This window comes from Chlorocebus sabaeus, chromosome 18 (assembly GCF_047675955.1).
Source record: "Chlorocebus sabaeus isolate Y175 chromosome 18, mChlSab1.0.hap1, whole genome shotgun sequence".
In the NCBI taxonomy this organism is placed as follows: Eukaryota; Metazoa; Chordata; class Mammalia; order Primates; family Cercopithecidae; genus Chlorocebus; species Chlorocebus sabaeus.
In genome coordinates this window covers 47,128,629-47,152,260 of record NC_132921.1, presented here as the reverse complement: position 1 = coordinate 47,152,260, position 23,632 = coordinate 47,128,629, and the positions used below count along the sequence as shown (strand labels likewise).

Genomic DNA, 23,632 nt, shown 5'->3' with positions numbered 1-23,632 from the left:
CAGTTGCAATTTTCCCGTTTTTGAGAAGAAATCAGTGCATGGTTAACCCATAACCCAATCCCTGCCAAGATGAGGCCAACCAGGCCTCTGGATGTCCATTACTCAAACTAGCCATCAGAAAACGGCAAGCAGTGCTGCACTCCAGACCACTTCTGTGCATGGTTTCCATGCAACCTTTCCCCTTAAAGTCCCTTTAGTGGCATGGCGCCAGAGGAGGAAGTGCTGAGGTTGTTGCCTGCTCTGTGCTCACCGCTGGCTCTTGGGGTGCGGAGAGGGGCCGCAGTCTCCACGGCTGCCTCACACTCCCCTGCAGTCCTCTCCATGTTCCCTGGTACCACCCCTCCCCTTCCTAAGGCCGCCGCTTACCCCAGGGTCTATGGAAGTAATGGAAGGACCCCTCAACCTGGCTCATCAACAGAGCAGATGAGCAGACCATTTATTAGCAGCAGGCAAATATGAAGAGGCTATTTCTTGTCACAAAAAGGCTGCGGCCTATCTTTCTGAAGCCATGAAGCTGACACAATCTGAACAGGCTCAGCTTTTACTGGAATGGCAAAGGAATAGCTCCTCCTCATCTAAGAGAGATGGAAAAGGCCCCAGCGTGAAGAAAGATCGAAAGCCCAGCAGAACACAAAGGATATAGTCGCCCATCTTCAGGCATCTCACAAACCCTCTGCAGAGGATGCAGAGGGCCAGAGCCCCCTTTCTCAGAAGTACAGCCCTTCCACAGAGAAACGCCTGCCTGATATTCAGGGGATCTTTGACAGGGACCCAGACACCACTACTATATTTACTTCAGCAAAAGAGTGAGCCAGCAGAGCCATGTGTTGGAAGCAAAACCCCAAAAGATGACAAAACAATTATAGAGGAGCAGGCATCCAAAATTGCAGATTTGAAGAGGCATGTGAAATTCCTTGTGGCCAAGAATGAAAGATTAAGGAAAGAAAATAAACAACTAAAGGCTGAAAAGGCCAGACTTCTAACAGGTCCATTAGAAAAGGAGCTGGATGTAGATGCTGATTTTGTAGAAATGTCAGAGTTACGGAGCTTGCCACCACATCCAGAAACTACTACAGCCTCCTCAACCTGGCAGAAGTTTGCAGAAAATACCGGGAAAGCCAAGGACATTCCAGTTCCCGATTTCCTCCCTTGGATTTTTCATCTCCAGAACTTCCCTTTAGGGAGCTCTGTGAGGATATTCTGAAAGGATTTATGAATGATTAAAATGGAAAGTCACAGAAGAGGGAAGAAGAGGAAATAATATGATAATAGTCAATCTAGTAAAAAAAAATGAAAAGGGAAATACACATAGAAGGGTCATTCCGGAAACGCTTCATCTGGCGGACTGTGGGAGCAGAGGCATTGCCAGGACTGGGGAAACAGTGTCACTGTGAAATGCGTCACATATCTGATTCACTGACTTGAGCTAATGATTCCAACTTGGCAGACACTGAACTCGTGGAGGTTCAGTTTCTCCTAATACAAACCAAATGCCTACCTGGAATAATTTTTTTCAAGCAACAATTATTTTTCTTATCTTCAGGGTTAAAATGTATAAAAGTATGTTATGCATAATTACTCTGTAATGCCATAAATGATCATGCAAAACCTAAATAATATGGTGGCCTGAGGGGTTACCTTATATTTGAAACATGCTTTCTATCATGCATTGACTGTATGCATCTTGTTAATGCACATTTTTTGTTTAAATAAGGTGTGTAAGAGACACACCCTTCTAGATGAAACTATATGTGCCACACTTTGCACTACTCATAATGATAACCTTAAGACTATCAGGAGAAATATTTCAATTTCTACTTTATGAAGAAAGGAACCAAATTATTATGCTTTTAAAACAAATTACCAGTTTACATAATTAATCAGGTGAATTTGTTTATTGTATAATGCATCATTTGAAAACACCAAGGAGGAATTACCCTTTGGTTTTAATGATGCAAGAGTAGAAATAATGCTAGTTGGCAGTATTCGATTGTAAGAAATCAATAAAGTAATTGTGTGTATTTTTTGTTTGTTTGTTTTTTTAAAAAAAGGTTGGGCACAGTGGCTCATGCCTGTAAATCCCAGCACTTCGGGAGGCTGAGGCAGGCAGATCAACTGAGGTCGGGAGTTCAAGACCAGCCTGACCAACATGGAGAGACCCCGTCTCTACTAAAAATACAAAATTAGCCGGGCGTGTTGGTGCATGCTTGTAATCCCAGCTACTCAGGAGGCTGAAGCAGGAGAATTGCTTGAACCTGGGAGGTAGACGTTGCGGTTAGCTGGGATCACACCAGTTCACTCCAGCCTGGGCAACAAGAGTGAAACTCCGTCTCCAGAACAAAAACAAAAACAAAAAAAACCCTTTTAACCAGCTTGAGGTTTTTTTGTTTTTTTGTTTTGTTTTGTTTTGAGACAGAGTCTTGCTCTGTTGCCCAGGCTGGAGGGCATTGGTGCAATCTCAGCTTACTGCAACCTTGGCCTCCATGGTTCAAGCAATTCTCCTGCTTCAGTCTCCCGAGTAGCTGGGACTACAGACATGTGCCACCATGCCTGGCTGATTTTTTTTTTTTTTTTTTTTTTTGCATTTTCAGTAGAAATGGGGTTTCACCATGTTGGCCAGGCTAGTCTTGAACTCCTGACCTGAGGTGATCTGCCTGACTTGGCCTCCCAAAGTGCTGGGATTACAGGCATGAGCCACCACACCTGGCCCCAGCTTGAGATTTTGAGATGGCTTTTAGAGACTTGAATCTGGCCATCTCCCAAGCCACTAGCACTCGAATAAACCTGCTTTCCTTTTGCCAATCCTCACTTCTCACATAACTGGCTTTTTGAGTGGTGAGCAGCTGAATGTGAGCTCAGTTACAGAATAACACAATTGTTTTGAGATAATTATCCTTGGCTACAAGGATCAATAACAAGGGGTGGGGGGCACCAGTCTGAGATTGGACAGGCAGTTGCTAGACAGAAGTCCTTGCAGAAATATATTTTGTGTAAGGTTGTGATGGCCTTTGTGCAAGGTTGTAGTTTTTGCATAGTCTTTTGTGATAGTTCTTATTAGGCCTACAACTATGAGAACCCTCTTTTCATAGTTTTCCCTGACTCTATTAATCAGGGTTTTTTTTTATTTTTTTATTTTTTTTAACACAAGTGACTCTTTTAATTCTGACGCCTTTCACAATTGGTTACTATGGACATACTATTGACTGATCAGACTGTGATGCTAGATATTGACTTATAGATGATTGATAAGTTGTAAATGATTTCTGTCTATTGGTTATGAATTTCTTACCCTGTGGACATTTACTAGTTCTGTACCTAATTCAGCAATCTCATCACTGAATTATTTCTTTCACTGGTGGCAGTGTACGTGGATTTCATTGAAAATCATTTTATTGCTTAGGCAATAGACTTGGGCAGTGTTTTTCAACCAGTTTATGCAAATACTCCAACTAAGCTCTAATAATGGTCACTCCCAAGACGATCTGAGCATTCCACCTGCAGAAGACTTAAAACACTGTCAGACACCTGAGGATTTTCTAAAGCCCCACAGGTACTAATCTCAGCAAGGGCGGTAGGAACAGCTATTTGCATAACTCACATTTCCCAGGTTTAGAAACTTATTGATTTAAATATGCAAAAAAGCCTGGGGCAGGGACTGAGTAGGTGTGAACGACAGCCGATGGCTCTGCTTAGCATCAATTAGCATTTCAAAAAGTGTCAAGTTGCTGGGAGACCTTTTTTTAATTGCTGCTAATGGGGGGTTCTAAAGGCAGCAAAGGAACTATCTGGGTGCAAATCTCATATAAGAGAAGGGTATCCAAAAAGGGAATGTGGGAGGTGAAATGAGGGGTGGGGTGGGCCTTCAGCAATAAATATGAAAAGACACTTACAACGTCAGATTTTGGAATCCTTAAAGCTTGGTTTTCTACAGAACCTCTTGAATTTTTTATTCACAGTGGATCCTCAGCGCCAGGGTTGGCCACTTGCCTTTAACATCCCTGTGGGTAATGCAGAGACCGCTGCAAACACTAAAAAAAAAAGATGACTTTCTGTTGCCTGCTGTCATTTGATTGTACTCTTTTAAAGAAAATAGAGCCCATCAGCACAAAATCACTCCCTTCTCATGACTGAGGATATTTTCCCTTTGAGCAGTTGAGGGTAGGAGATGGCAGGAAGTTGAAAAGCTAATATGACTTACCCCGTGTGGAAATAAACAAAAATCGCCTGGATGAGAGCAGCAGAGGGAGTCAGCCACAGCCACCATCATGGTCTTGGGCAGAGACTCCAAGGCAGGCAGGGAGTGGGGATGCTTCATAGTGGAAAATGGGGGGCTTCAGGTGGGCTCTGACTGAAGGCTGTTGGTGTAGGAAAGTGGAGGTTGGCTGACGAGGACTGAGGACTTCCATATTGTTGCCAGGTAGAATGAGGTCCAGCTGCTTGTTCTTGTGATCCAATAATGAGATGCAGACAGACTGGGAAAGAAGGGAGTTTATTATTGAGCTGTGTTATTTCGGCAACCAGTTACAGGGAGAGTGTGAGAGTAACTCATCAGATCAACTCAAAGTTACAAGTTTTTTCTAGTGCTTATATACGTTCAGTGCATCTACAAGTCGAAAGCCAAGGTGTTTCACTCTATCTAATCTTTAACTAGGGTCCAGGATCTAGTCAATTACTTCAGAGCCTTGGAAAGATGACTTAATCTAAAGTGGATCCTGGTACCAGGTGTGCAAGAATGTCTCCATTATTTTAATTAAACTCTGAGATCTGAGAAAGTCCAGGAGGTTTCTTAATGAACTTGTTTTTACATTCTAGCCTTTGTACTAAGTTTAACTTATGTTAAACTTAATTAATTAAGTTAACTTATGTTTAACTTATACATTTACGAGAGCTACAGTAAGGTGCTGGTGAAGGCTGATTGCCCTGGTTGCTAATGGAGACCCAGCCTACCACAATGTGACTGCTTGCTTTGGTGTGCATATTTAGTTGTCTCTGGTTGGTACCAAATTGGGGAGGAGGCAGGGATAAAAAATAGGGAAGCCACGGTCAATGCCGAGTGCTGACCCTCCTGGGCTGGTTGCTGCAGAGGTTGCGGGTCAGAATTCCACTGTCTTATATGGTCTGACCATTGTCTGCTTGTATAGTCTGTCTCTCACCAGGTCACATTAATCATAAAAACCAAGAGGAAATGACTTGTTCTCAGATCATGGCAAGAGCCCCTACAAATCTGGAGCACAAATGACCACCAGTTTAGGAACACCTACTATTATGCCTGAAACAGCACTCAAGGGAGCCCTTGATTCTTCATCCCACTGTCACCAGGAAAGTGGGCTGCTTGGCCAGATGCCAGTAGCAGTTAGATGAGCTAACTTGCTGGGCTAGTGTAGTAGTCCGTTTTCACACTGCTGATGAAGACATACCCGAGACTGGGTAAATTATAAAGAAAAAGAGGTTTAATGGACTCACAGTTCCACATGGCTGAGGAGGTCTCACAATCATGGTAGAAGGCAAAAGGTATGTCTTACATGGCAGCAGGCAAGAGAGAATGAGAGCCAAGCAAAAGGGGTTTCCCCTTATAAAACCATCAGATCTCATGAGACTTATTCACTACCATGAGAACAATATGGGGGAAACTGCCCCCATGATTCAATTGTCTCCCACCGAGTCCCTCCCATAACATGTGGGAGTTATGGGAGCTACAATTCAAGGTGAGATTTGGGTGTGGACACAGCCAATCCTTATCAGCTAGGGTCCAAGGGTCTGAGGATGCTCGGCTGCCACGATGCCTCTCCTGGGCTTCTTGATCAGTGGGCCTCCAGACGTTTCCTTTGGGGACTTCTTAATCAAACACCACATTCAGTGGGGACATCCATGTTGTGGTCAGAGCCAGGAGTGGTCAAGATGCATGTGTGGTGGGTCATGGACTTGGGAAGGGCAGCCATAGGACCTAAAACCTCACCCCCTCAGGATAGCCTGCTGACCCACCCAACCCAGAGGCCTGGGGCCCAAAAGACTGGAGAGAGAGCACAGGAAGAAAGTCTAGAATAAAAGACTGATCAATCGACAGAAGGAATGAACCAAGGAGCCAGAAAACCAGAATGACTTGCCGTCACCACAGTTCACTGAGTTGGAACAGAATCTGTTTTGGACTGCAGCTCAAGCTGCTCACAACCACATGATAGAGGATGGAGGAAGTGCCTTCAGCAAAGGGTGGTCACAGTCACCCAGAGGGTCAAACCACCCAAAAGAGACCTCAAGTCCCTTCTCACTCTTTTCTCCAAACAGAGGAACCCTATTGTTACATTGTGGCTGTTTGGCAGAATGTCTTTTTCGTTTACCTTTATTCTTCGTCTCCTAGAACTTTTGCAGGGGGCTCCCAGGCTAGAGAAGAAAAATGGGAGGTCAGTGGAGGCCCTTGCTGGAAACCCATCTTGGGTGGTGTCTGTTTGCCCTTCAGCTTAAAGTAACCTGGCCCTAGAGGCTAAGTGGAAAGAACTTTGTGTTTAAAGTCAGGAGATCTGGGTATCAAATGGCCCTGGCTAAGGCATTTAAACTCTCACTGTTTATTTTAGAAACTGCCAAAATGAGGGATGCATCCCTGTTTGAGCCCGGTCATGCTTTCCTTCTTTTTATTGCAATGTGACATAAAGCACGGGACTCCGAGAAACAGGCAGCAGACAAAGGGTTTCATTCTCTTATTTGCTATGAAAGGCAAGTTGTATAAAGTCCACACCTGGGTGCTCCTTCCTGCCTGAAAATGGGATTCTGTAATGCCCAGACCGTTTATTCCCCGAAGAAGACCACCAGAGTCCAGAGTCAAAGCTAAGCAGCAAGGATCTTTATTACAGGTTCGAACCTGGAACTCTCCCTCGCTCACGAAACGAGACGGGCAGGAGAGCTCCCCCACTGAGCTCCGAGCAGTGTTATATAGTCTAAGAAAAGTGGGCATAGAATTATTATACAAACCAGATATATGATTGGCTAGTGTTTGAACAAGGCGATTTGGCTAACTATGATTGGTTCCCGCCATTTCTGATATTTTGGTTCAACCTTTGAGGCGGGAGAGCAGGTTTATGGCAGCAAGAGTTTATCTTACTTAAACACATCTTGTGACCTTGCCTTAGAACTTACAAAATTTCTGGTACGTGCAGAAAAACAGGTACTCACAGAACTTACGAAATCTCTGGTATATGCAAAACAAAATCTCTGGTACGTGCAGAAAAACAGGTACTCACAGAACTTACGAAATCTCTGGTATGTGCAAAGATAAGAGAGCAGAACGTTTAGCAATAGGGTGTAGCAGGGGAGCGGGTACGCATTTTTTTGTGTTTTTGTGTCCTTTCAATTCCACACCTGACTAAGTGCCCCAGAGCTGGCTCAGTTTACTTGTCTCTGGGGCAAAAAACAGAGAGGGCTATGACGGAGACTGTATCTCTGCCACCTTTCCTGGGGGTAAGGGGTCCTGGACACTCCTATCTCTTTCTTCAGGGCAGAAACTCTGGGTTAAAAGTGACAAGTAACCACAATGTTCTTCCCTCATAGGGTACACAGACTTCCCCCAATCCTGACTAAGAATATTATTCAACAAACAAGCATGATTTTCAAACAAAAATGAAAAATTTACCAGAAATTTGCAAAATTGCAAATACTTTTCCTTGTTGCAGATACACAGTACATGTCCTGGAAAGGAAAGTGTTAATCTTCATATCCCTCGCTTTAAAGAGACAACTGTTCTATTCACCCCATCTGTTGCCAATGAGAAGGGAAAATCCTTGATGCCATAAAGGAAAAATTTCTCCCAAATTCTCTGATGGTTAATACTGGGTGTCAACTTGATCGGATTGTAGGATACAAAGTATTGATCCTGGGTGTGTCTGTGAGGGTGTTGCCAAAAGAGATTAACATTTGAGTTAGTGGGCTGGGGAAGGCAGATCCATCCTTAATCTGAGTGGGCACGATCTAATCAGCTGCCAGTGCAGCTAGACTATAAAGCAGGCAGAAAAATGTGAAAAGTAGCCTCCCAGCCTACATATTTCTCCTGTGCTGGATGCTTCCTACCCTCAAACACTGGGCTTCAGTTTTGGGACTTAGGCTGCCTCTCCTTGCTCCTCAGCTTACAGACAGCCTATTGTGGTACCTTGTGATCATGTTGGTTAATACTTAATCAACTCATATATATATGAGCAAATGCAGAACCCCTGCATTGGCTCCCTGGAGATATATATATCCCATTAGTTTTGTCTCTCTAGAGAATCCTGACTAATACAGATTTTGGTACCAAGGGTGGTTCTAGAGGAATAGAATATTAAGGATGGAGTCCTTTCATTGGTTTTGGGGTTCCTAGAGTTGGTTGCTTAATATGATTGGCCCCAAAAATGCTGCTAAGGACTCTACTTCTTAATAGTATGGAGAACCCTGATAGCCCTTGTCATGAACTGTTTAGAGAGTTATGCAAAATAAATGCATTTGACATTTCTAAGTCACTGGTTGTGAGAGGCAAGGAGTTTAGTGACTCTATACATAATACCTTTGACCATATATGGAGAACCAAGAAACATAATGAAGCTGGCTGGTTGTTCCTAAGTTCACTGGACAAATTGATGAAAGAAAATTATGAACTCAGGGATTCTGTCTCCTGGCTTCAGAAGCAGATACTGAGCCTCAAATCTGCTAAGATTGCCCTGACTCAGAGTCTTCTCTCCTGTAGAGAAAGAGCTGAATGGGTAGAAAAACAGACACAAGCTCTTAGCATAGGAGTGGCTGACCTGCAATGAAAGATGCGTGCACAGCCTTGCCTGGTGTCTACTGTTAAAGTGAGGGCATTGATTGGAAAGGAATCAGACTCTAAAACTTGGAATGTGAACATGTAGGAGGAGCCTGATGAAGCTGAGAACACTGAGTTTGTAAACTCCGATGAACCTTTCTTGCCAGAAGGAACAGCTTCCCCATCCCCAGTACTGGCAACATCCCCTCCCTCGCCCATGCTGCCATCAGCCTTTCCACCTTTGTCTGAGGAGATAAACCCTGTGCTGCCTGAGGAAATAGTGATTGCCTCCTCTGGGGCAGCTGCCAGGCAAAATAATGTTGATTCTCCTCAGGAGCCACCCCCAACACCCTTGTTTGCTTCTAGATCTATAACTGGAATAAAGCCCCAGAGGGCCCCTAGAGGTGAGATTGAGAATGTGACCCATGAGGAGATGTGCTACACTAGAAAAGAACTGTTTGAGATCTCTAATTTATATAAACAGGAATCTGGAGAATAGGCATGGGAATGGATATCAAGGGTGTGGGATAATGACGGAAGGAACATGGAGTTGGGTCAGGTTGAATTTATTAATTTGGGCCCATTAAGGAGGGACTCTGCATTTAATGTTGCAGCTTGGGGAGTTAAAAAAAAGTTCTAATAGTTTATTTGCTTGGTTAGCTGAAATATGGGTTAAAAGGTGGCCCACTGTGAGCGAACTGGAAACGCCTGATCTCCCTTGGTTTAATATAGAGGAAGGGATCTAAAAGGTTAGGGAGATTAGAATGGTGGAGTGAATTAGTCATTTTAGACTTACTCATCCCAGCCGAGGGGGTCCAGAAGATATACCCTTGACCAATGCCTTGTGAAATAGATTTGTGAGGGCAGCACCTGCATCTTTGAAGAGCCCTGTAATTGCTGTTGTATGTCAGATCTAACAGTGGGAACTGCAGTCACTCAACTAAAAAATTTAAATACAAGGGGAATAATTGGATCCTGAGGTGGCAGGGGCCAAGTGGCAGCACTCAACTGTCAAAGACAAGGAGGGCGTAGCTATGTAGTGGACAGCAGAGACAAAGCAGCGATCAGAATAGTCTGACTCATGTAGTGCTCTAGCATTGGCTAATTAATCACAATGTTCCCAGAAGTGAAATTGATAGGAAGCCTACTGCATTCCTACTTAATTTATATAAGGAGAAAACTTCTAGGTCAGATGGACAAAAGACTAATTTTAATTATAAAAACAGGATCATGGCCCCTCAATTTCCAGACTTGAGCAAGTTTACGGACATAGAACCCCTTGAATGAAGAGGAGGCTAGGTCCCCTTGAGGAAGGACTCCACTACACTACCCACAGTTTATGCTGTTAATCTTTCTCCCACCCTTCCCCAGGGAGCCCTCTGGCCTTTTGCCAGGGTAAATGTGCACTGAGGAAAAGGAAATGATCAGACATTTCAGGGACTAAGCTGAAGCTGACATTGATTCCAGGGGACCCAAAACATCATTGTGGTCCTCCAATTAAAGTAGGGGCTTATGGAGGTCAGGTAATTAATGGAGTTTTAGATCAGGTCCAACTTACAGTGGGTCCAATGGGCTCCCAGATTCATCCTGTGGTCATTTCCCCAGTGTCAGAATACATATTAGCATAGACATATTTAGCAGCTGGCAGAACCCCTGCATTGGCTCCCTGATTGATAGAGGAAAGGCCAAATGAAAGCCATTAGAGCTGCCTCTACCTAGAAAAATAGTAAATCAAAAGCAGTGTCACATCCCTGGAGGGGTTACAGAGATTAGTGCCACCATCAAGGACTTGAAAGACACAGGGGTGGTGATTCCCACCACAACCCCCTCAGCTCTCCTATTTGGTCTGTGCAGAAGACAGATGGATCTTGGAGAATGGCAGTGGATTATCATAAGCTTAAGCAAGTGGTGACTCTAATTGTGGCCACTGTACCAAATGTGGTTGGTTTGAGCAAATTAACACATCTCCTGGTACCTGCTATGCAGCAATTGATTTCACAAATGGCTTTTTCTCCATTCCTGTCCATAAGATCCACCAGAAGCAATTTACCTTCAGCTGGCAAGGCCAGCAGTATACATTTACTGTCCTACCTCAGGGGCATATCAATTCTCTGGCTTTGTGTCATAATCTTATTCAGAGAGACCTTGATCGCTTTTCACTTCCACAACATATCACACTGGTCTATTACATTGATGACATTATGCTGACTGGATCCAGTGAGCAAGAAGTAGGAAACACATTGGACTTATTGGTGAGACATTTGCATGCCAGAGGATGGGAAATAAATTCGACTAAAATTCAGGGACCTTCTTCCTCAGTAAAATTGCTAGGGGTGTGGGGCCTTTGAATACATTTCTTCTAAGGTGAAGGATAAGTTGCTGCATTTGGCCCCTTCTATAACCAAGAAAGAGGCACAACACCTAGTGGGCCTATTTGAATTTTGAAGGCAACACATTCCTCATTTGGGTATGTTACTCTGGCCCATTTATCGAGTGACCCGAAAGGCTGCCAGTTTTGAGTGGCATCCAGAAGAGAAGGCTCTGCAACAGGTCCAGGCTGCTGTGCAAGCTGCTCTGCCACTTGGGACATATGACTCAGCAGATCCAATGGTGCTTGAGGTGTCAGTGGCAGATAGGGATGCTCTTTGGAGCCTTTGGCCGGCCCCCATAAGTGAATCAAAGCAGAGGCCTCTAGGATTTTGGAGCAAGGACCCCATCTTCTGCAGATAACGGCTCTCCTTTTGAGAGACAGCTCTTGGCCTGTTACCGGGCTTTGGTGGAAACGCAACATTTGACTATGGGTCATCATGTCACCATGTGACCTGAACTGCCTATCATGAACTGGGTGCTTTCTGACCCATCTAGCCATAAAGCGGGTTGTGCACAGCAGCATTCCATCATCAAATGGAAGTGGTATATATGTGATTGGGCTTGAGCAGGTCCTGAAGGCAAAAGTAAGTTACATGAGGAAGTGGCTCAAATGCCCGTGGTCTCCAATCCTGTCACCCTGCCTTCTCTTCCCCAGCCTGAACTGATGGCCTCATGGGGAGTTCCCTATGATCAGTTGACAGAGGAAGACAAGACTAGGGCCTGGTTCACAGATGGTTCTGCACGATATGCAGGCACCACTGAAAGTAAACAGCTGCAGCACTACAGCCCCTTTCCAGGACATCCCTGAAGAAGAGTGGGAAGGAAAATCTTCCCAGTGGGCAGAACTTTGAGTAGTGCACATGGTTGCACACTTTGCATGGAAGGAGAAATGGCCAGATATGTGATTACATACTGATTCATGAGCTGTAGCCAACGGTTTGGCTGGATGGTCAAGAACTTGGAAGAAGCATGATTGGAAAATTGATGACAAAGAAATTTTGGGAAGAGGTATGTGGATGGACCTCTCTGAGTAGTAAAAAACTGTGAAGATAGTTGTATGCCATGTGAGTGCTCACCAGTGGGTGACCTCAGTGGAAAAAGAGTTTAATAATCAAATGAATAGGATGACCCGTTTTGCAGCGACTACTCAGCCTCTTTCCCCAGCCACCGCTGTCATTGCCCAATGAGCCCATGAACAAAGTGGCCATGGTGGGAGGGATGGAGGTTACGCATGGGCTTAGCAACATGGACTTCCACTCACCAAGGCTAAGCTGAGTGCCCACCAAAGCCACTGCTGAGTGCCCAACTTGCCAGTAGCAGAGACCAACACTGAGCCCTCAATATGGCACCATTCCTTGGGGTGATCAGTCAGCTACCTGGTGCCAGGTTGATTATATTGGACCTCATCTATCATGGAGAGGGCAGAGGTTTGTCCTCACTGGAACAGACACTTACTCCACATATGGGTTTGCCTATCTTGCATGCGATGCTTCTGCCAAGACTACCATCCATGGACTCACAGAATACTTTATCCACCATCATGGTATTCCACACAACATTGCCTCTGACCAAGACACTCACTTTACAGCCAAAGAAGTGTGACAATGGCCTCATGCTCATGGAATTTACTGGTCTTACCATGTTCCCCATAATTCTGAAGCATCTGGATTGACAGAATGGTGGAATGGCCTTTTGAAGTCACAATTACAATGCCAACTAGGTGACGATACTTTGCAGGGCAGGGGCAAAGTTGTGCAGAAGGTTGTGTATACTCTGAATCAATGTCCAATATATGGTACTGTTTCTCCCATAGCCAGGATTCATGGGTCCAGGAATCAAGGGGTGGAAGTGGAAGTGGCACCAATCACCATTACCCGTCGTGATCCACTAGCAAAATTTTTGCTTCCTGTTCCTGCAATGTTACATTCTCCTGGCCTAAAGGTCTTAGTTCCAGAGGGAGGAACACTGCCACCAGGAGACACAACAACAATTCCATTAAACTGAAAGTTAAGATTGCTACCTGGCCACTTTGGGCTCCTCCTACCTTTAAGTCAACAGGCTAAGAAGGGAGTTACATGGTTGGCTGGGGTGATTGACCCGGACTATCAAGATGAAATCAGTCTACGACTCCACAAAGAAGGTCAGAAAGAGTATGCATGAAAAACAGGAAATCTATTAGGGCATCTCTTAGTATTACCATGCCCTGTGATTAAGGTCAATGGGAAACTATAACAGTCCAATCCAGGCAGGACTACAAATGGCCCTGACCCCTCAGTAATGAAGGTTTGGATCACTCCATTAGGAAAAAAACCACGACCTGCTGAGGTGCTTGCTGAAGCCAAAGGGAATACAGAATGGGTAGTAGAAGAAGGTAGTCATCAATACCAGTTATGACCATGTGACCAGCTGCAGAAACGAGGACTGTAATTGTCATGAGTATTTTCTTCTTCTTTTGTTAAAAACATGTTTGTGCATATATACACTTGTACTAAGAAAATATCTGACCCCTTTTGTTTCCTTTTTTCTTTATCATGTGATATAAGATTTATTGACTTCACATCAACATTTAAGTATTGTTAACTTTATGTAATAGTATTTGGGTTAGGGACTGGTGCGTTTTTGGTTGCACAGAGGACAGTTGTATTATGTTAGGCATAATTATGACCTCATTATTGTCTTTATTTGAAGATTATATATGATCTCAGGAGATGTGTATGGGTTCAAGTTGACAAGCGGTGGACTTGTGATGGTTAATACTGAGTGTCAACTTGATTGGATTGAAGCATGCAAAGTATTGATCCTGGGTGTGTCTGTGAGGGTGTTGCCAAAGGAGATTAACATTTGAGTTAGTGGGCTGGGAAAGGTAGACCCACCCTTAATCTGGGTGGGCACCATCTAATCAGCTGCCAGGGAGGTTAGAATATAAAGCAGGCAGAAAAGTGTGAAAAGAGGAGCCTGGCCTAGCCTACCAGGCTACGTCTTTCTCCCATGCTGGATGCTTCCTGCTCTCAACATTGGACTCCACATTCTTCAGTTTTGGGACTCAGACTGGCTCTCCCTGCTCCTTAGCTTACAGACAGCCTATTGTGGGACCTTGTGATCATGTCAGTTAATACTTAATAAACTTTCCTTTATATACATATATATGTGCGTGTTTATATATATAATTTAATAGGATTTATATAAATATATAAACATATATTTATGTGTTTATATATAAATGTATAAACATATATAATATAAATCCAATTAGTTCCATCCCTCCAGAGAACCCTGACTAATATGGTCTCCCAAAATAGTGCCAGGGTTTCTCTGCTAGTAAAATGTCACAGCAGCTTGGTCTGTGTTTGCATTCTAGAGACAGGGGCATGAAGGGTAAAAAAACACCCCCTGTGATGAAAAGAATTCTTTTTCTTGCAAACCAGGATGTATGTTGATAAAGTAAAGACTAGGTTCTTGCTTAGGTTTGGGGGTGAAAGGAAAAAGGCAAGAAGAGAAGACCCATCCTCTTCTTTTACCACAAGTAAGGCTCCCAATCTTACTGAGAAGGAGCTTACCAAAGAAGAAAACATGGCTTGCAGAGCCACTGTGGAATGAAGCCTGCAGGGGACAAAATAGTGAAGTGTGACGTGAGCAAGCTGCTTAAAGTCCCATCAGCAGCACCCCAGCCTGCTGGGGAGCTCACAGCATCCACTCACAGCTGATCCCACTGACCACAGCCAGTCAGGGAGATTAAGCGACTTGCTCAGAGTCATGTTCTGACTGTGGTTACAGTTCTTTGTGGTTTGTAGCTTAGATGATTATTCCAGGAAAGAACATTTGGGGACCCATTTTTAAATAGTTCTCGAGACAGCAGTGAGAAAGGAGAAAAGAAGAAAATGGTCGGGCAGGCAGTTAGGGTGGGTCCTTGGTTGAATTCTTTCAAACAAAAGAAGAGCCTGACAAATCAAGCTGCAGGCACAGATAAGGGAACTTGTACGGGGAGGTTTGCCTAAGACATGCCCACAACGCATAGATAAGAAAGGCTACACAGGCGACTTACCCAGACATGCCCACAATGGAAAATTCCATCCCCTGATACATGTGCGGTAAAGGGAACAAAGCAATATGGAGTAACTCAAACTAAGGGCCGGCAAGTGCATTAGGAGGATGGGGTGGAGCTATCAAAAATTAATGCCTTATGCAAATGAGATGCCCAGCCCTTATTGGTTTCTTATAAAAGTCTTTGCATTCAATTGTAAAAATGGCAACCCTCTTTCAGGCTTGCTCTTCGCAGCTGAGAGCTTTCTTCTTTTGCTCATTAACGTTTTGCCCCAATCTCACCCTTAGTGTCTGCGCTTCTTAATTTTCTTTGTCGTGATACCTTGGGCAACGAGAGACTGCTTTGTTGTGGTGCATTGGCAAGACTGTAACATTGAGGTCTATTTGTTGATGAGACTGTAATAGCAGTGCACAAAGTTCTCTTATGTCCTAGAAGCATTTCTCATGGCAATGTGAGAACCCTACAGGCCAGTGTGGGCTACTGTGTGAGACCAGTGACTTGCAGGAAGGCCCAGAGGATCTGAGCATCAGACTGCAAATGCTGACAAATAGGAGGAACAGTGGATGTGATGGCATCAGTATTTCAGCAGATGCGGAACTACTGACCCCAGAAGCACTCATCAGGCCAGCCAGTGCTCACAACCCAATAAATTTGATCTCAGGAAATTGAATAGGGGCGAATATGAGGTTCTGCTAGTGTGCTGAAGTGCAGGTAGAATCCCTGGGAAAGAAAAGCAGAAGTTTAACTTCTTTTCTACACTTCAATTGGAGTCTTGGTAGAGTTATGCAGAATCTTAGAGCTGAGAAAAATGCAAGAAATGATCTAGCCCAACCAGTACAGATACAGACACTGGGACCCAGGGAGATTGCAACCTAATGAAGCTGGCCTCAACCCCGACAGAAGTGGTGCAATTATATGTGCTGGCTGGGAGTTTGCACAAGCTATTTACCCCTCTGTTTCTTCATCTGAATGTGGGGTAAAAAGTGCCTGCTCATAGCACCTTTTCTTTTTTTTAGACAGTCTTGTTCTGTCACCCAGGCTGGAGTGCAGTAGTGCAATCTCGGCTCACTGCAACCTCCGCCTCCTGGATTCAAGCAATTCTCCTGCCTCAGCCTCTTGAGTAGCTGGGATTACAAGTGTGTGCCTGGCTAATTTTTGTATTTTTAGTAGAGACGGGGTTTCACCATGTTGGTCAGGCTGGTCTCAAACTCCTGACCTCGTGATCCACCCGCCTCGGCCTCCCAAAGTGATGGGATTACAGGCATGAGCCACCGCACCCGGCCCATAGCACACTTTCAATACATTTAGGTAGTATCCACATAGCATGTTTCCTACTTTTTGGAATTCTTCGTGTAAAAGAGCACAGATATAACTAAATAAGTATAGTTTAGAAATATACGTACAACTGTAGGAGCAAGGACCAGCCGCTGAAAAAAAGTCCATTTGAAAATTTCTGGAGGTTTTAGTTGAATGCAAATTCAAGAGGAACCAAGGATGTAACTAGGCTGCTAAACAAGCTAATGACACTCCAGTCTCTATTCGGAGTATCTAGAGAGGAAACAGCCTCAATGTTTTCTGGGTTAATTAGATCACATTTAGACCATTGTTCCCAGCTGCAAATCACAGTGACTGTCACCAAGTGACATCCAGATGGTGGGGAATCTGGAAACCTTGTCTTATAAGGAAAATTTCAAGGCAATAAGGAGTAGCCAAGAGAACACTTGAGTGTAAAGGGTGGGATATAATGTAGTAGGGAAACTGTCATGAGAATGACAGAAAATGATCCTAATAGTAAAATCAGAACACTAGATGGAAGCTAAAGGGATGTATATTTCACTTCACTTTACAGATGACATTTGAGCTAGGCATGGTGGCTCATGCCTATAATCCCAGCACTCTGGGAGGCTGAAGTGGGAGGATCATCACTTCAGCCCAGGAGTTTGAGACCAACCTGGGCAACACAGTGTGACATCATCTCTACCAAATGAATGAATGAATGAATGAATAAATAAATAAATAAATAAATAAATAAAATTAGCTGAGCATGGTGGCATGTGCCTGTGGTCCCAGCTACTCAGGAAGCTGAGGCAGGATGATCACTGGAGCCCAGGAGTTTGAGGCTGCAGTGAGCCGGGTTCACACCACTGCACTTCAGTCTGGGCAAGAGAGAGAGACACTGTCTCAAAAAAAAAAAAAAAAAAAAAAAGAATGAAATTTGACGCAATCATAGATATCCACAAAGACAAGGTTTTACATGCTGCATAGGAAGTTGCTTGGCACTGTTTGAGCAGTAACTAGCTGTTGTAAAATGGTTCTTGCATTCAGTAGTTGGAAATGATAACAGCTACCATTATTATCTCTAATTCTTCAACAACTCTATAAGGTAAGGCATAGTGTCTTCATTTTATAGAGAAGAAAACTGAGGCTCAAAGAGGTTATTCAACAGGTCCAAGATCATGTCTATTAATTAGATAAGCCAAGATTCAAACTCAGATCTGCCCCTAAATTACTCATTCATTCTTTTGTGCCATGATACCACCCTGCAAGTTCACTTTTTCCCATGGTTTCCATCATTTCCATCTGTCTACCCTATTTCTATCTGGTTGGTCAGAATTAAATCCAGAGTAGCAAGTCTCCTCATTACTTTATCTACCTTTGGTCAAAGTTGTTTATATCCTTTTCAAAGAACTAATAGGACCACCAGAAAGATGCAAATAACAAAGTATTCTTAAGAGTTAATTTCTTGAATATAAATGCAAAGAAAACACCTTAAATATAAAACAAAATGTATTCCTTAAAAATTCTAATGAACACAGGACCAGATTGGCAATGGTCTCCACAGAGTAAAATGAACACACACTCTATCTTCTCTCTTTGCACGTTGCCATCCAGGTGTTGCTCCTGACTGCATGAGGCTCTAACTCTCAACCAGTAGGAGATGCCAGGACCTGTGCCAAGATCAGAGAGCCCACTGGGAACAGCACATCAGAGGAAACTTTCAGGTCTTCACAGGATGCAAGAGCAGAAAGGTTCTTAGTAATCATACAGTCTGCTTCCTTCTTACTTCACAAGTGAAGAAATTGAGGCCTAGAGAGACGGAGTAACTCTCCCAAGGCCCAAAGTATTTGAATATAATACTAGAATCATGGCCTCTGCACTACACCAGTGGGAGCGATATTAAAGCTGCAGAGGCCAGGTCCCACACTAACACTGGTGGATATGTACACAGGCATTCCTAACACACTACTGAATAATTTGCTGTGCATACGTGATTATACACTTCACTATAACAGCTATGTTAATCTGTATTTTTATTTGCCAATTTCTCTTTGTATTTCTGTTTTTGTGTTTGCCTACATAATAGCTTTGTTAAGAGAGAATCACACACCATACAATTCACTCATTAAAAGTGTATATTTCAATAGTTTTTAGGATATTCACAGTTACGCAACAATGACCACAATCAATTTTGAACATTTTCATTGTCCCAATCCCCATGCCCATTAGCAGTCACTCTCCATTTCCCTCTATCTCCTCCAGTCCTAGGCAGCCACTAATCTACTGTCTGTCTACAGACTGGCCTATCCTGGATGTTTCATTTAAAGGGAACCATACAATATGTGGTCTTTTGTGACTGGCTCCTTTCACTTTAGCATAATATTTTCAAGTTTCATCTCCATGTTGTAGCATGAATCAGAACTGTACCTCATTCCTCTTTATTGCCAAATACTATTCTATTGCATGGATACACCACCTTTGAAAAATCTTTTCTTTTTTTTTGAGACAGGGTCTCACTCTGTTGCCCAGGCTAGAGTGCAGTGGCACAATCAGGGCTCACTGCAGCCTCAACCTCCTGGACTCAAGAGATCCTCCCACCTCATTCCACTCCCACCCTGAACCCCACCCAAGTAGCTGGGTCTACAGATGTGCACCACCATGCCCAGCTAATTTTTAAAAATTTTTTAGTAGAGATGAGGTCTCACTATGTTGCCCAGGCTGGTCTGGAATTCCTGAGCTTCAAGTAATCCTCCCAACTTGCCCTCCCAAAGTGTTGGGATTACAAGCATGAGCCACTGTGTCCAACCTTAAAATCTTTTCATCAGTTGATGGATATCTGGGTTGTTTCCACTTTTTTGCTGCTATGAATAATATTTCTATAAACATTCACGTACACACTTTTGTGTAAGCATATGTTCTCTTTTCTCGTGGATATATACTTAGGAGTAGAACTGCTAGATCACATGTTTACACTATACTTAGCTTTTTGAGGAAATGCAGACTTTTCCAAAGCAGCTGTACCGTTTTACATTCTTATCTAACAGTATGTGAAGACTCTAATTTTTCTATCTTCTCAACAACACTTGTAATCATCTTTTTATTATAGCCATCCTACCAGGTGCAAAGTGGTATTTTATTGTGGTTTTGATTTGTGTTTTCATGATCTATCTTTTTTATTTTTATATTTTGAAACTATACATTTAGACATATAAAAATGTATGGTTATTACGTCTTCTTATTGGAAAACAATTTTTTAATTTTTACTTTCTAGAGACAGGGTCTCGATATGTTGCCCAGGCTGGTCTCAAACTCCTGGGCTCAAGTGATCCTCCTACCTCAGGCTCCCAAGTAGCTGGAACTATGGATGCCTCCTGCTGCACCTGACTTAGAATATAATTTTTATTAATATGAAATAACCCCTTATCACAGAGTATGTTTTTTGCCTTAAATTCTATTTTGTCTGATATTAATATTATAATATGTATTTTTGTTTTTGTTAACATTTTCCTGACATATATTTTTCTGTTTCATTTTATTTTACAGAGATTCAAATATAGCACAGAGCTAATTTATTTATTGTAGCCACTCTGAATTTTAATAGAATATGGCTCATTTATATTTATTTTGATTATTTGTAGGGTTTATCCTATCCTTCAAATTTACTACAGTTTCTCAGTAGTTTTTTTTTTTCTTTTATGTCTTATAAGACTGATTTAATTTTCCTTACTCTGTTTTGTTCTTTTAGTGGTTTTCCTTAAGTCATTACAACACATATTTCTGTTAATTGGTGTCTTTAACTTCTCCCCTGAAAGGGAAAAGAAACTGAACAAGATTCTCTTTCCCCCTTTTTACAGTTGTCTCCTCTCCTGTCAAATTATCTGGAATTTCAGTTCTAGTAATAAGGATACTGTTAATAATTACTGCAGGAACTAACATTTATAAAGCAACTCACTTTATTCTACAACTTGTATTAAATAATTTATAAGCATTAATTTCTCTAATCTTACCAGAATGTCTAGGAGGTATGCATATGGTTATGTTACCCATCAGAGATTACACAGTTAATAGCAGAGCTTATATTAACATTGTTCATCAACACTTATTTACATTTTACACTTAACTCAAGTTTCTCTGGTTCCTTTGCTTGTAGTTACTAGCAACTTTGGATTTAATAGAGCAAATCCTTCAGTATTACTTTCTGAGACAGTTTAAGGGTGTTTCTTAGATGTCCATGTCTTTCGTTTTGCTCTCACACCTAGAATATTAGCTTGGATATAACATTAGGTCCAAAATAAGTTTCCTTCAGAATATGGCTAATTAAGTTTAACACGCAAGTTACCCTTGGAAATCCTGATGCCATTCATATTCTCATTTCTTTGTAGATATTTTGTCTGTCTATCTGTCTGTCTCACTCTGCTGCACATTATTCTATTGCGTGAATGTACCCTAGTTTATTTGATCAATCTCCTAGAAATGGGTGGATACATAAGTTATTTGTAATATTTTATAATCACAAACAATGCTGCAATATATAACATCTTATATATGTATTTTCAAATTATTGGAGGTATATATAACTTTACAGAAAATTTCTAGAAGTGGTACTGCTGAGTCCAGGGTCAACTTACATGTAGTTTTGTTGGATATTACAAAATTCCCCTCCATGAGTGTTGTACTCATTTTCATTCACACCAGGAATGTTTTACAGTACCTATTTGTCCGCAGCTTTACAAATAATGTGTTTTTATATTTAAAACTTTTTGCCAACCTGATATGTGAGAAATGGGGACTCAGCATAGTTTTGACTTGATTTTTTTAAATTATGAGTGAGCTTGAATACTTTTTGTGTGTGAAATGTCTGTTCATATTTTTTATCCATTTTACTCTTGGGTTCTTTGGTCACTTATCCTTCAATTAACTCCTTAGCTGTGATATATGTTGCAAATATTTTCTCCAAGTTTGTCGTTCATTGTTTAACTTTGCTTACGGGCTTTCGTTTGTTGTTTTCATCATGCAAATATTTTTAAAAACATAGTTAAATTGATGCATCTTTTCTTTTATTGCACCTATATTTTGAGAGATAGTTTAAAAGTCTTCCTTATATCTAGGTTATACAGAAATTCACCCATATTTTCTTCTAATAAATGCATGTTTCTGTTTTTACATCTCTGCTCTTTTTGTAGTTTATTCTTGTAAATGACCAAGTATATGAATCTAATTTTATCCTTTTTACTATCCAGTTGTCCCACCATCATTTTTAAAAAATGTCTATCTTTTACCCAATAATTTGAGATGTCACCTTTATAATACACTATAACTCCAAGTGTATTTGGGTCTGTTTTCTTTTCTACGCCACTGGTCCAACTGTCCAGTCTATTTATGTACTAGTACTTGGAGTGTCTTAATAATAGAGGTTTATTGTTTTGTTTTGTTTTGTTTTGTTTTTTGAGACGGAGTCTCGCTCTGTTGCCCAGGCTGGAGTGCAGTGGCCAGATCTCAGCTCACTGCAAGCTCCGCCTCCCAGGTTTACACCATTCTCCTGCCTCAGCCTCCCGAGTAGCCAGGACTACAGGCGCCCGCCACTGCACCTGGCTAGTTTCTTGTATTTTTTTAGTAGAGATGGGGTTTCACCATGTTAGCCAGGATGGTCTCAATCTCCTGACCTCGTGATCCGCCCGTCTCGGCCTCCCAAAGTGCAGGGATTACAGGCTTGAGCCACCGCGCTCGGCCAATAATAGAGGTTTTATACTTTGTTTTCATATCTGAAAGGGTTAGTCCCCTTATCACTGTTTTTTTTCCATGTTTTCATAAGTATTCCTGCACACTCATATGAACTTTAATATCAACTTGTATAGCTCCATTGAAGATCGTTGGTATTATTGGGATTGAGTTACATTTATGAATTCATGTAAAGGGAACTGATGTCTTTAAAACATTGAGTCATCCTATCCAAGACTGAGCTGTATACTTCCATTTAAGTCTCATTTTTTGTCTTTTAGGGGAATGTTTGTTTCATATTTCTTATTTCATTTTTGTTAGGCATTTTTATCTTCTTTATTGATATTATAAGTGAGTTTTCTACTGTTATATCATCTAACTGGTTATTGTTCATATATATGAAGTATTGATTATCATATGTTTTCTATTTTTCTAATTTACTGAATTTTTTAGTTATTTGAGTTAGTTTTATCATTGATTTTCTTTTTGAGGAAATTCCAAAGGCTTCTAGGTATATTATCATATTTTCGAAATATAGACTTTCACTTCCCTTTTTCTAATTATTTTGCCTCTAATTTATTTCTCTTTTCTAATTATATTGGCCAATACATTCAGTAAAATATTAAATAGTAGTGAAGATAGTGATCCTTCTTGCCTTAATCCTGACTGTATTAAAAATACCACTAGTGTTTCTCCATTAATGAAAGTATTGATTAATTCTTATTTCCTTGCAGATTTTCAATGGAAATCTTGTCAAATACCTTTTTCAGCATCCATGGAGAACATTAGATGATTTTCCACTTATAACTATTAATTTGGTGTATGTATTTATGGGTTTCCTAACACTGAACCAACCTTGCCTAACATTGAACCAACTTTGTTATTTATTCCTAAAATAAATTCCACTTTGTCATGATGTATTATTTTCATAACTTGGTGTGAGGTTCCTTTTGATAATATTTTATTTCATATTTTTGCATAGATATTCATAAATGATATTGTGAGAAGAGAGAAAGAGAAATCAACTAGGCAGATAGTTAGGGCAAGGGTCCTCAGTAGAGTTCCCTTCTAACAAAAAGCAGCTTCTCTTCTAACAAAAAGCAGCCCAAGAGGTCATTTGTCTTTCAACAAAGAGCAGCCTGAGAAATCAGGCTGCAAACACAGATAAGGAAGGCAAACTCTAACACATAAAGGGGCCTCCTGTGTGACAAATGGACATACAGTGGGTCCCAGTAAGCATAATCCTCTCCCTTCTTGGAAATCTAAGACAAGGAGGCTTGCACAGGAGAAGGAGAATAGCAGGGGGAACGCCCCCACTGTGTTCCTCTCCACCTGGGTCACTCTAAAAGGAGAGAGAAGACTAAGGGATGCCTTTCCTTCCCCTCCCCTTCTTTCTAGATGGGTAACAAAGCATCTTCAGCCTGCTCTCCTCTTGAGTGCATTCTGAATCACTGGAACTCTTT

At 41.9% G+C, this 23,632-nt stretch overlaps 1 pseudogene; it reads left to right on the top strand.

Annotated features, from left to right (window-relative positions):
- Positions 1-321: 321 nt before the first annotated feature.
- LOC103222533 (nuclear receptor-binding factor 2-like) lies at positions 322-1,224 on the top strand (annotated as a pseudogene).
- The last annotated feature ends 22,408 nt before the right edge of the window (positions 1,225-23,632 follow it).